The following is an 11,186-nucleotide window of genomic DNA, read 5'->3' as shown; positions in this document are numbered from 1 at the left end:
CATTGACTTGTAGGAGCTAAGTCAGCAATTAAAGTAAGTAAAATAGTAAAGTTTGGGGTTTGAAAATGATCTTCATTGTGTAAACATGACTAGGGGATAATACATCTGAGAACTTTCTTTCATGGCCAAACCCCTTTAAGCATTATGCTTAGTGTTATTTCTGTAAATATCAATGTTAATATGATTACTGAAGTTTGCTAAAGTATATAAGTTGCAGACTTTTAATGCTATTTTGCCTTTCAATGTACTGTATAATGTGTGTGCAATCTGTTTGTAGGGGCATGATGGCTTGAAAAGTGATATTGTTGGATAATGAGGGTGAGGGGTATTGAGAAAAGGGATTTTTGAAGATATTCTTGGCAGAAGACTACATGAGGTAGATGTATTGTCTGGTGCAACTGCTTGGGTTTTTTTTCCAATTTCACAGCATTCAGACCTTTTTTCAGCCTTCCATTGCACAGAATATCTATTTATAACACAAATTGGTACAGTCTGTTCCTGCAGATATCAAGCCCCAATACAGCTCTATAAATTAAAAAATAAAAAAGTGATGGCTTTTGGATGAAGGGAAGTTAAAAAACAGAAAAGTAAAAACCTAAAAGGACCTGGTCCTGAAGGGGTGAAAGGGCAGCGAGCATTTGCAACATCATAAAAGTTATTATGATGAATTAGTGTGGGGTTTTTCAACATTGCTTTATTTGTAGGATCTTGTGGCCTCAGGTCAAACATACAGTATCTGAACATGTTTAGCAATGAGTAAAGGAAAGCAAAGGCACAACTTACAGTATATACCCACATACTTGTACAAGATTGTATGAAAAAAAGAATAAACTTACATTCTCACTCTCCAGTGGTCCCCGATGCTTCAGGTGGCTCTTTCTCCTCTTCATGTGTAACTAAGCACCTGGAGACATGAGCTGAAGGAAGAGGAGCTGCGCGGAGCATCGGAGAGCATTAGAAGGTGAGTATGTAAATTACTTTTTTATGCACCCATGGGCTGCAGGGCATTAAGCCTCATATATGTTGTAGTCTCAATTATCAATCTGAGACCGAAACACATTGTAACATGATATTTTACAATAGCCATTGAAGTCAAGTTAAAGTTTCCTGCAACTGTTTATGAAACTTGCTAATATTTCTTTACATAGCAGCACACAACATGCCTTCAGATATGTGAACTATAAATAGACAGAATAGCTGAATATGTTACCGTTATTTAAGAAACAAAGAAAAAAAATAAGGATGGACAGTCATTGTTCTGTAACAATACAAATCATACTCTTATACTTTCAAGCCCACTCACAGCTTAAATGCTTATTGCCAATGTCTCTGCATATGTAATAAAGTTTCTCTTTTATGCTGCTGTATGTCAGAATAAAATTTGTAACATTTAGTTTGCATGGCACCTGTTACTTTATCAAAGTATTTTGATCAAATGTTCCTATGCGATGTAAAATTTTGTCTTTCATTTGATGGGAATAAGTTCTTGAAGAGCAGCACAGCCCCTTGTTTGCGATGACTGGTGACCTGGAGTATTAATTTGTAAGCTCATAAAAAGAACAAAGCTACACAACTGACAGTGAGCAGAAATGATTATTCAAACATAATGTGGAGTCTGTCATCTCGCCTTCTATGAGAGGTCAACCCACACACTTCCAACCTTCTCAGGAGCCAACAGCAGGACACACACTGATAAACCTAATGGTTTCATGACAAGCAGGTTGCTTAGAATGCAATGGATAACTAATGATCAAGGCTTCATTCATGAGAATTGCACAAGCTCCCACATTGTCAGATTGAGATAAAAAGGATTGATAGTACAATTTTCACATACTTTATATGGGAAATAACTGAAGATAACTTCATGAACAATATATAGATAGTATGATGGGCAATTTATAAAAAGAAAATGTCAAGAATGTTTCTTCAAGCAATATTCTAAATCTAAACTTTCTAAATTTGGTGAATGTACAACCTTTTGATTCAAATTTTTATCTGTAAAATGTGGAAAAAATCTACGTTTATATTTTAATAGTCTGGGTATTTTCGGAAACAATGACTATTAAAGTCATGTTTTTTGTTTATTTTTATATGCGTTCTGGCTAAAAGTGGGTGAATTTGTGCACTTTTTTATTTGATTGAAACATTTTTACATTTTATTTACTATTTAATCAGTCTCCTTAGGAAAAGACCTTTTGGACTTTTAGGCGTGAAAATAATGCTAAATGAAAACATCACCACTAATAGTATATTAAAAAAATCTGAATATGAACATATAAATATCTAATCTAACTTGTAAACCACAAAATGTACCTTATTTAGCGTTTTTTTCTTGTTGCTGAAAATGTCTTAATACATTTCCACTGCTGCCTGCAGCCCAAAAATGTACTTTTTCGTCATTACAGTCAAGGAGGTACTCCCTTCATGGTCACTCGTCGCCTCTTCCACTCCCTCGTCTGGCCAGTGTCTCGTTCAAATTCCAGTGCACCGTTCATCACTGATATCAACCCTGTGCGTGCCTAGTGGAAGAACCCAGAGGGCTTTTCTTCTATTGTTGGCATCATGTTTCAGCTAGCTGGCTATGGTTCAATATGAACTGCCTATGCACATGAATTCAAAGAGCATGTACAGAGAGATAAGGAGACGTAGTTAGGTGAGGAGGTGGTCATGACGGAGAATGTCTGCGTGATTGCCATGAAGAAAACCCCACCCCCTGTCTGGATGCTAAACGAGAGTATAAGTTAGTTATTTTTTAGGCTGCAGGCGGCATTGGAAACTTATAAAGACATGGCCAGCAACAATGAAAATAGCTAAATAAGGTCCTTATTTTGGTTTACAAGCATGGGGGCTGATGACAGGTTCCCTTTAATGGTTGGAATCTGTATCTGATAATTGTACTTTGTTATCATAAAGAAATATTTTAAACTATTAAACATTTATTATTAATAGGGTGTTCCGCTGCAGACTCGCACAAGCCTTCACATTTATGTCAACAAGTCCAATAGAAATGTGGCACACACCCAGTGCACTTGAAAAAATTGGGGCACATAGATCCTGCACTTCAAGATCCCATCTTCATAAATGTGTCGCCTGCTATAGTTAGTAAATAGTTAGTAAATGTTGGCCAGTGTGTCCAGCTAGAAAGTGTGAATTCATCTATTGTTAGAAGCAGAAGAATGTGCATAGGAAATGATTTGTTCTCTTCAGAAATGTTATCTTCTATTATAATACTTTTTTTGTTTTGTTTGGTACTACTGCACACAAATCGCCTGCAGAATGAAGAGGCATCATTTTATAACTAATCCTTTTCAGAATAAGAATTGCAGGAAAAGTATTTTTTTAAATATAAATTCTGACATAAATATTTTATTTTTAAGTCATTAAAATTAAATTAAAAAATAAATAATAAATTGTTAATTTTCTTCTGATACCTTCCCTTTAAAACAAGTAAACTGCCTTATTATACAACATATTCTTAATATAACTACCTAACTGGTCAAATATGATTAGTCACATACCTTTAAAGCAGAACAATGCCCTAATCATGGAGTCCACATGCCCTATACAGTGATACACTAGCAATTTCTTCCATCTGCGAGAGGGACCACAAACTTCTTTGCTAATTAGTAAAGACGCTTGTAATAGCCGGGAAGAACACAAGCTGATTAGCGGATTCAAAGGCTAATTAGCAGATTGTGTTCAGCTCAGCATCTTCTCCCCAAAAAAGATGGTGAAAAAAAAGTTTGTTGTAAAGATCTCAGTAGCTGATTATTATATGACTATTTCAATGTATGTTATCAATGTTACTAATGAAGAATACTGATTGAACACTGTCATACCAAGTGTAGGTTACTCAACGCATATGCGCACTTGGAATTGGTTGACTTTCAATTCTTAAGCAGCAATTTATGGCATACATGCTATGATTCAGTGAGGGGAAGGGAACTATTTTTCGGTAGAATTATTTAATATTGAACGAATCAATAAACCAGTTAATGAATGTTGCACTGATTACCAGTGAGAGTTATGTCATGATATACAATGCAGCAAAAATACACTCACCGGCCACTTTATTAGGTACACCTGTCCAACTGCTTGTTAACACTTAATTTCTAATCAGCCAATCACATGGCGGCAAGCATCAGTATGGGGAAGAAAGGTGATTTGAGTGCCTGCTGATCTACTGGGATTTTCACGCACAACCATCTCTAGGGTTTACAGAGAATGGTCCAAAAAAGAAAAAACATCCAGTGAGCGGCAGTTCTGTGGGCGGGAATGCCTTGTTGATTTCAGAGGTCAGAGGAGAATGGGCAGACTGGTTCGAGCTGATAGAAAGGCAACAGTGACTCAAATCGCCACCCGTTACAACCAAGGTAGGCAGTAGAGCATCTCTGAATGCACAGTACGTCGAATTTTGAGGCAGATGGGCTACAGCAGCAGAAGACCACACCGGGTGCCACTCCTTTCATCTAAGAACAGGAAACTGAGGCTACAATTTGCACAAGCTCATCGAAATTGGACAGGAGAAGATTGGAAAAACATTGCCTGGTCTGATGAGTCTCGATTTCTGCTGCGACATTCGGATGGATCAGAATTTGGCGTCAACAACATGAAAGCATGGATCCATCCTGCCTTGTATCAACGGTTCAGGCTGGTGGTGGTGGTGTCATGGTGTGGGGAATATTTTCTTGGCACTCTTTGGGCGCCTTGGTACCAATTGAGCATCGTTGCAATGCCATAGCCTACCTGAGTATTGTTGCTGACCATGTCTATCCCTTTATGACCACAATGTACCCAACATCTGATGGCTACTTTCAGCAGCATGTCATAAAGCTGGAATCATCTCAGACTGGTTTCTTGAACATGACAATGAGTTCACTGTACACAAATGGCCTCCACAGTCACCAGATCTCAATCCATAGAGCATGGGATGTGGTGGAGCAGGAGATTCGCATTATGGATGTGCAGCCGACAAATCTGCCGCAACTGTGTGATGCCATCATGTCAATATGGACCAAAATCTCTGAGGAATGCTTCCAGCACCTTTTTGAATCTATGCCACGAAGAATTGAGGCAGTTCTGAAGGCAAAAGGGGGTCCAACCCGTTACTAGCATGGTGTACCTAATAAAGTGGCCGGTGAGTGTATATTACGATGCCAACCATATGTTAAAGTAATACATATGATTTAAGGGAATTTCCTTAACAGCATATATCACACCCACAGGATAGGTCATAAATATATAGTCACAAGCAGTCTGACCACTGTGATTATTTAGCATTTTAAAGAGAAGCTGTCAGGGTGATTTGGGACACTGAGGTTTAGTGTACCAAATCACCTTTACCAAGTCTTTCCATGGGCACTAACAAAAAAATCTTTATTCTTACCTTGAAATTAGTATGAGGCGCATCGGACCCATCTCTTGTGTTCCCCGCGCCTGTGCAGTACTTCACAGCCAGAGCTGTACAACCCAGCTTCATTGTGCAAGTCTCACTGCATGACTGCATGGTGTGGGGGTAGAATAAAGGTGAGATAAATGTTTTTTTTTTATTTTAATAGCACCTACATAGGGACTTGGTAAAGGGTGATATGGGACACTAAACCACAGTTCCATATGGACTTATGGGTGGTTTAGTGTCCCAATCTCCTTGGCAGGTCCTCTTTAGAGAGGTTGTCCAATTTTGATAAAAATTCTAGAGCTGGGGTGGGACTGTTAAAAAAATAGAGCTGTACTTACCTTCTCCGGCACTCCCAGTTTCAAGGGCCGCCAATCCTTGGTGCTGTGCACTTGTTTGTTTACAAGGGCATGTCACCTCCTCTTCCACTGATTTCGGCTTCCTGGTACACCCACCCATCCCCTGTCCCAGAGCTGTAATCATTTGCTTGTTCAGGGGTTAGGGTGGGTGTGCCATGGGCATGGCACCAAGGGACAGCAGCGCAGGAGACCAGGAGAGTCGGAGGAGGTAAGGACAGATTTCATTTTTTTAACAGCCCCCCAGCCCACCTCTAGAGTTTTTGTTTTATTTAGTAGTTATTGTATGAGCTAGTCATTTAGGCTGTGTTATGACCACTACTTTCTTGTAAATAGAGCCATGCTGTCAAATCATAGCACAAAAATTTTCTCTCATAAAGAAGCAAATCTACATTAGAACTACTTTCTTTAAAGACAGCAAGGACATAAAGTTGATTTATATTTAACCTTTTTTTGCTTTTGTGCATGTTCTTCTCATATGACTTATGACATTGTACAGTATATTGTCCTTATGTCTCATCATAAATCAAATTTCTATTCTTACTTGTCTCCTTATCATTAAAATTTGATTGTTTAAGATGAAAATGTACTTCTTATTTCACCACTGACAGCACTCACAGCTTCTTAGCTGTATGTGTATAAATGTTCAAGGTTCCCTTTCACAGTGGCACATTCTCAGTTCTCAAGGGATATTTGTCACAAAAGGAACCGCAGACCTAAATTCACAAGATTTTTAAACATCAGGTTTATGTCATGTAAAAATCAACCAAGAACTTTTCATTAATATTCTCAATTGAAAATACATAAAAATTGTTTTAGGATGGGGGGGCGTGGCCTAACTGTGCTCCGGAAAGGACGCATGTGAGTGAGCTCCGTTCCTAGACTTGTGAGCGACATACTCCCAGCGAAGTACACAGCAGCAAACCGAGCCAGAACGGTACCGGAATATCCCCTACCATGCTCACCCATGGGAAATCAGCAAAAGGAGGTCCGAAGCGACTCACAGATTTCTTTTCAGCCCAAACACAAAGGACAGGCATGTCCCAAGATGGCGGACTCCCGTGCTCGACCGCCTCTTCCCCAGGCTTGAGCGGCTCTTCTCCAGCTCCCTCATTGCCCTGGACAGGACCCGCAAAAGCAATAGGGCAAGTTGGCATAAGCCCAGAATCATCCCAACAGACAATTCCGGGCCCGGCAAACATAGATGAAAGCAAAGGGAGAGGATCCTCAATGGCGGCGGATAGATCCAGGGAGCCACACACGCCAGGACAGATCACTGACAAACAGAGGCAGAGACTGTCTGACACTGCAAAAGGTACATGCCATTCAGAATCTGATCACACAGATGCAGGGGTCCTGCTAGAAGACCTACCCTCATCAGACCAACCAGCATCTGAATCCTTTATAAAAAGCATGATCCTGGCTCTCAAAGGGTCTTTACATAAAGACCTGACCCAAGCAACCTTACAAGTCAGGAAACGCTTTGGATCGATAACAGGAGCATTACGGGCGCAGAAGATCCCTTATAAATGGGGATTCCCATTGAAGCTGCTGATACGCAAGGATGGAATAACCCACATCCTAAACTGCCCAGAAGATGGTCCACCACTACTGGCCAAATGGGGCATAGAAGAGGCGGATATACCGAATACAGGGCAACCTCATAACCAACAAAAGGTCCAAAAGGACTGGGACAAAGCTTAACCATTCTTGTGATGGAGGAAACCTCACTTTCTCATTCTATATTTAGGTAACAAGTCGAAAAGCTGCAGGCGGACTGTTACCCTCATGTACCAACAAGTTTTGAATTATCCTGTTTTTCTGATTTTTCTGTACACATTTTTCTTTAGAAATTTGGCAGCAAATGTAAGGCAATGGCAGCAGGATCACAGTGTCCCCTCCATTGCCACTAAATGTTATGGTTTACGAGTTAAAAAGTTGTTTCTAATGGGCCATAGGTACACTTCCATTAGAGGTGAGCACATGAAATATGCCAATGTATACCAGCTTTTGTTAGCTCCGGGTAATAGTAATGATGTCTATTAAAATTATGTCACTAAATACCAAGGGGTTGAACTCTCCCTTTAAAAGGGAAGGATGCAGATAAGATTAAAGCAGATATCATATGTCTCCAAGAGACCCATTTTGCTAAAAATAAATGCCCTAAATTTAGCAAACTCCTCGCAAAAGAGATTTTTAAACAAATTGATGAGGAAGATAGGAAAGGTTCAAAAGGGCCATTTGGTGCTATGTGGAGATTTTAATCTTGTCCCTGATCCTCAGATGGACTCAACGAACCAGAGCAGGACATCCCCTCCGTCATTAGGCAAATGGCTTGTGGATGAGGGCTTATTTGATTGCTTTCGGTGTTGTAACACCACATCCAAAGAATTTTCATATGTCTCCAATAGGCATAAGACGTTCTCCAGAATAGATCTTTTTCTGACAGATAGGGACACACTTCCTTGGGTTGGTTCCTCAGAAATAGGCACCGCTACTTGGTCGGACCATTCTCCAATCTATTTAGAACTTAACTTATCCCCTAAACTACTTCCTATTAGGAGATGGAGAAATTCATCTTATATCTTTTATCTACTGTCATTGAAGGCAAGAATAGAGAGAGCTATGCTTGAATTTTTTGATACCAATAATGTAGACAACATTACCCCTGAAGACTTATGGGTAGCCCACAAAATTGGAATTAGAGGCACTCTCATGCAAATTAGTGCTCAACTAAATAAGGCCAAGGATAAGAAAATTGATGACAGTATCCCAAAAATTAAATCCCTTGAACTGGTCCTTCAATCGGGATACGACGCAAACAGATACTCAGAACTCACTGTAGCCAGACAAAACCTAAGATCCGCTTTAATGTCTCAATATAATAAACAAATGACATCCATCAAAGCATCCTATTATTCTGCTTTTAATAAGCCTAGTAGACTTATGGCTGCGAGGGCTAAACCTCGGAGAGTTAAGACAGCTATCCCGTTTCTTTATAAGACCAAAGCTCCAATAGTAAAAGAAACACACCCCCAAGGAATAGCCAATATGTTCAAAATATTTTACGAAAACCTGTATAACCTAAAAAATTCCGGTGACACTTATGCCCCGAATCAAGACGAAATTGATAATTTCTTATTAAGAGCCAGGATTCCATCTATCTCCAAAGATCAGCTAGAGGAATTAAATTCCCCTATCTCCCTAGAGGAATTATGTGAGATAATAAGACAGGCCAAGAAAGGAAAGTCAACAGGTGCGGATGGTTTTGGGAACGAATACTACCAGACCTTCTACCAGATATTGGGGCCCCACATGCTAAAAGTTTTTAATAAAGCCATGACCAGTGGAACCCTTCTTCCAGAAATGCTAGAAGCTACCATAGTAACCTTGCCAAAGCCAGGGAAGGAACCCACATCTCCTCCTAACTTTAGACCCATTTCCCTGTTAAACAGTGATATTAAGTTATACGCTAAAATCTTATATAAAATAAACAATATGATACCATCTACCTGCAAGTAATGGTTGACAGGAAAAGAACGGCGCAAGGAGGAAAAAGTCAGAAAAGATCCAAAGCTGACCCCTTCGTTTCCAACAGAGCAAATATAAAATTAACCTCCGCCTCTACGTTCTCCTGTTATCGCTACAGATGATAGAATAAAATAAGCATACCGCACTGCAGTCCGCCCATTATGCACGATATCACCAAAAAGGGTGATATAGGTTCCTCTTTTTTTAGTTTGGAACGGGTTTCTGCACACTGGAGAGGTGAGGATCTAAATAGGAAAATGAGTCAAAGAGAATCTTTTTGGATCTTTCAACTAAAAACATTCACTCCACTTGGACTAAATGCAGATTTTGAAATTAAATGTTTTTTATAATAATTTTATAAGTAATTACAAGCACTATAGCACTTTATATTTAGTATTCATAATATTACTCTACAACTGGATGAATTTCGTGTTTTGAATGCCCGAGGGCTATGTATGGGTGGATGCACTTGGGTGTATGCACCTGTTCAGTCTTTTTAAATAAATTAAAAAAAAAAAATATATTTATTTATTTATTTTTTTCCTTTGAACCACGGGGATCTAAAGTTCTATAGTATTGATACATTTTACCCCTTACATTTTGTCTTTTTACAACAAAAAAATGAGGAACATTTGAATATGTATTTTATAAATTTATTTGTGTATACTGATGTATAATTTATATATGAAAGACACGCATTGTAACACGCCGGTAAGCCCCGGAAGAAGCCATCTTAGGCGAAACTTGGAGTCGGGCATGCATTACCGAGTGTGTATTTGTACTTAAGGCCTTTTTATATTTCAACGTTTGTGAGTATTTTTTATTAAAAATCTTTTTAACAACTGTGAACTTGCTGCACCATCGTGTGTCCTTTTCTCATTTGAGTAACGAACAGGAGGGAGGACAGGGCAGGTGGAACGACTGTGAAAGAGACGGAGTTCCCCGGTGGGAGGAATTTGCAGCAGCACAGGAACTACCGCTTACCTTGGAGACGGTGGGAAGACAGCTCGCGTTGAATTGAAAATACCAAGGGAAGACATACATACCTCTCTGTTTCTGTGTGGGTCTCGAGCCACTGACCTGATAGGACAACATTCAGACTTGTGAGTACCGGGACTCCCCTATTGGAAAAAGACACTGCAGTGCGGTATGCTTATTTTATTCTATCACCTGTAGCGATAACAGGAGAACATAGAGGCGGAGGTTAATTTTATATTTACGCTAAAATCTTAGCTAACAGGCTGCTTAAAATCCTCCCTAGCATAATCCAAAACGACCAAGCCGGGTTTACAAAAGGACGTCAGACGTCGGATGGTACTCAGAGAATCATTGATGTGGTGTCAGTGATGGAGTCCTCTCGAGTGCCTTCTCTGCTCCTTACTTTGGATGCGGAGAAGGCATTCGACAGGATCCATTGGGGGTTTGCTTTTGCAACTCTTAGGAGGTTTGGTTTTGGTGGCCATATCTTGAAAGCAATCCAAGCACTATATTCGTCACCATCCGCTAGAGTTCTAGCAAATGGTTATCTATCGCAATCATTGGATATAACTAATGGCACCTGGCAAGGTTGCCCTTTGTCCCCATTGATTTTTGTTATGTTAATGGAACCCTTGGCATCTATAATTAGGGAGAGGGACTCAATTCGAGGAATAACTACCCAGAATAGTCAGCATAAAATTGGGCTTTTTGCTGATGACGTAGTTCTCATGTTATCAAATCCCTTAACTTCATTGAAAGAGGTTATGCAGATTTTAGACGATTTCGGCAAAGTCTCCTATTATAAAGTCAATACCGACAAATCTCTCATACTAGGTATGAATATCCCCAAACCCCTTTGTTAACAAATATCAGAGGCATTCCCATTCAAATGGGTAGAGGAAGCAATAACCTACCTCGGGGTGAAG

This window comes from Engystomops pustulosus, chromosome 3 (assembly GCF_040894005.1).
Source record: "Engystomops pustulosus chromosome 3, aEngPut4.maternal, whole genome shotgun sequence".
NCBI classification, from domain to species: domain Eukaryota; kingdom Metazoa; phylum Chordata; class Amphibia; order Anura; family Leptodactylidae; genus Engystomops; species Engystomops pustulosus.
This window is presented reverse-complemented; position numbering follows the sequence as displayed.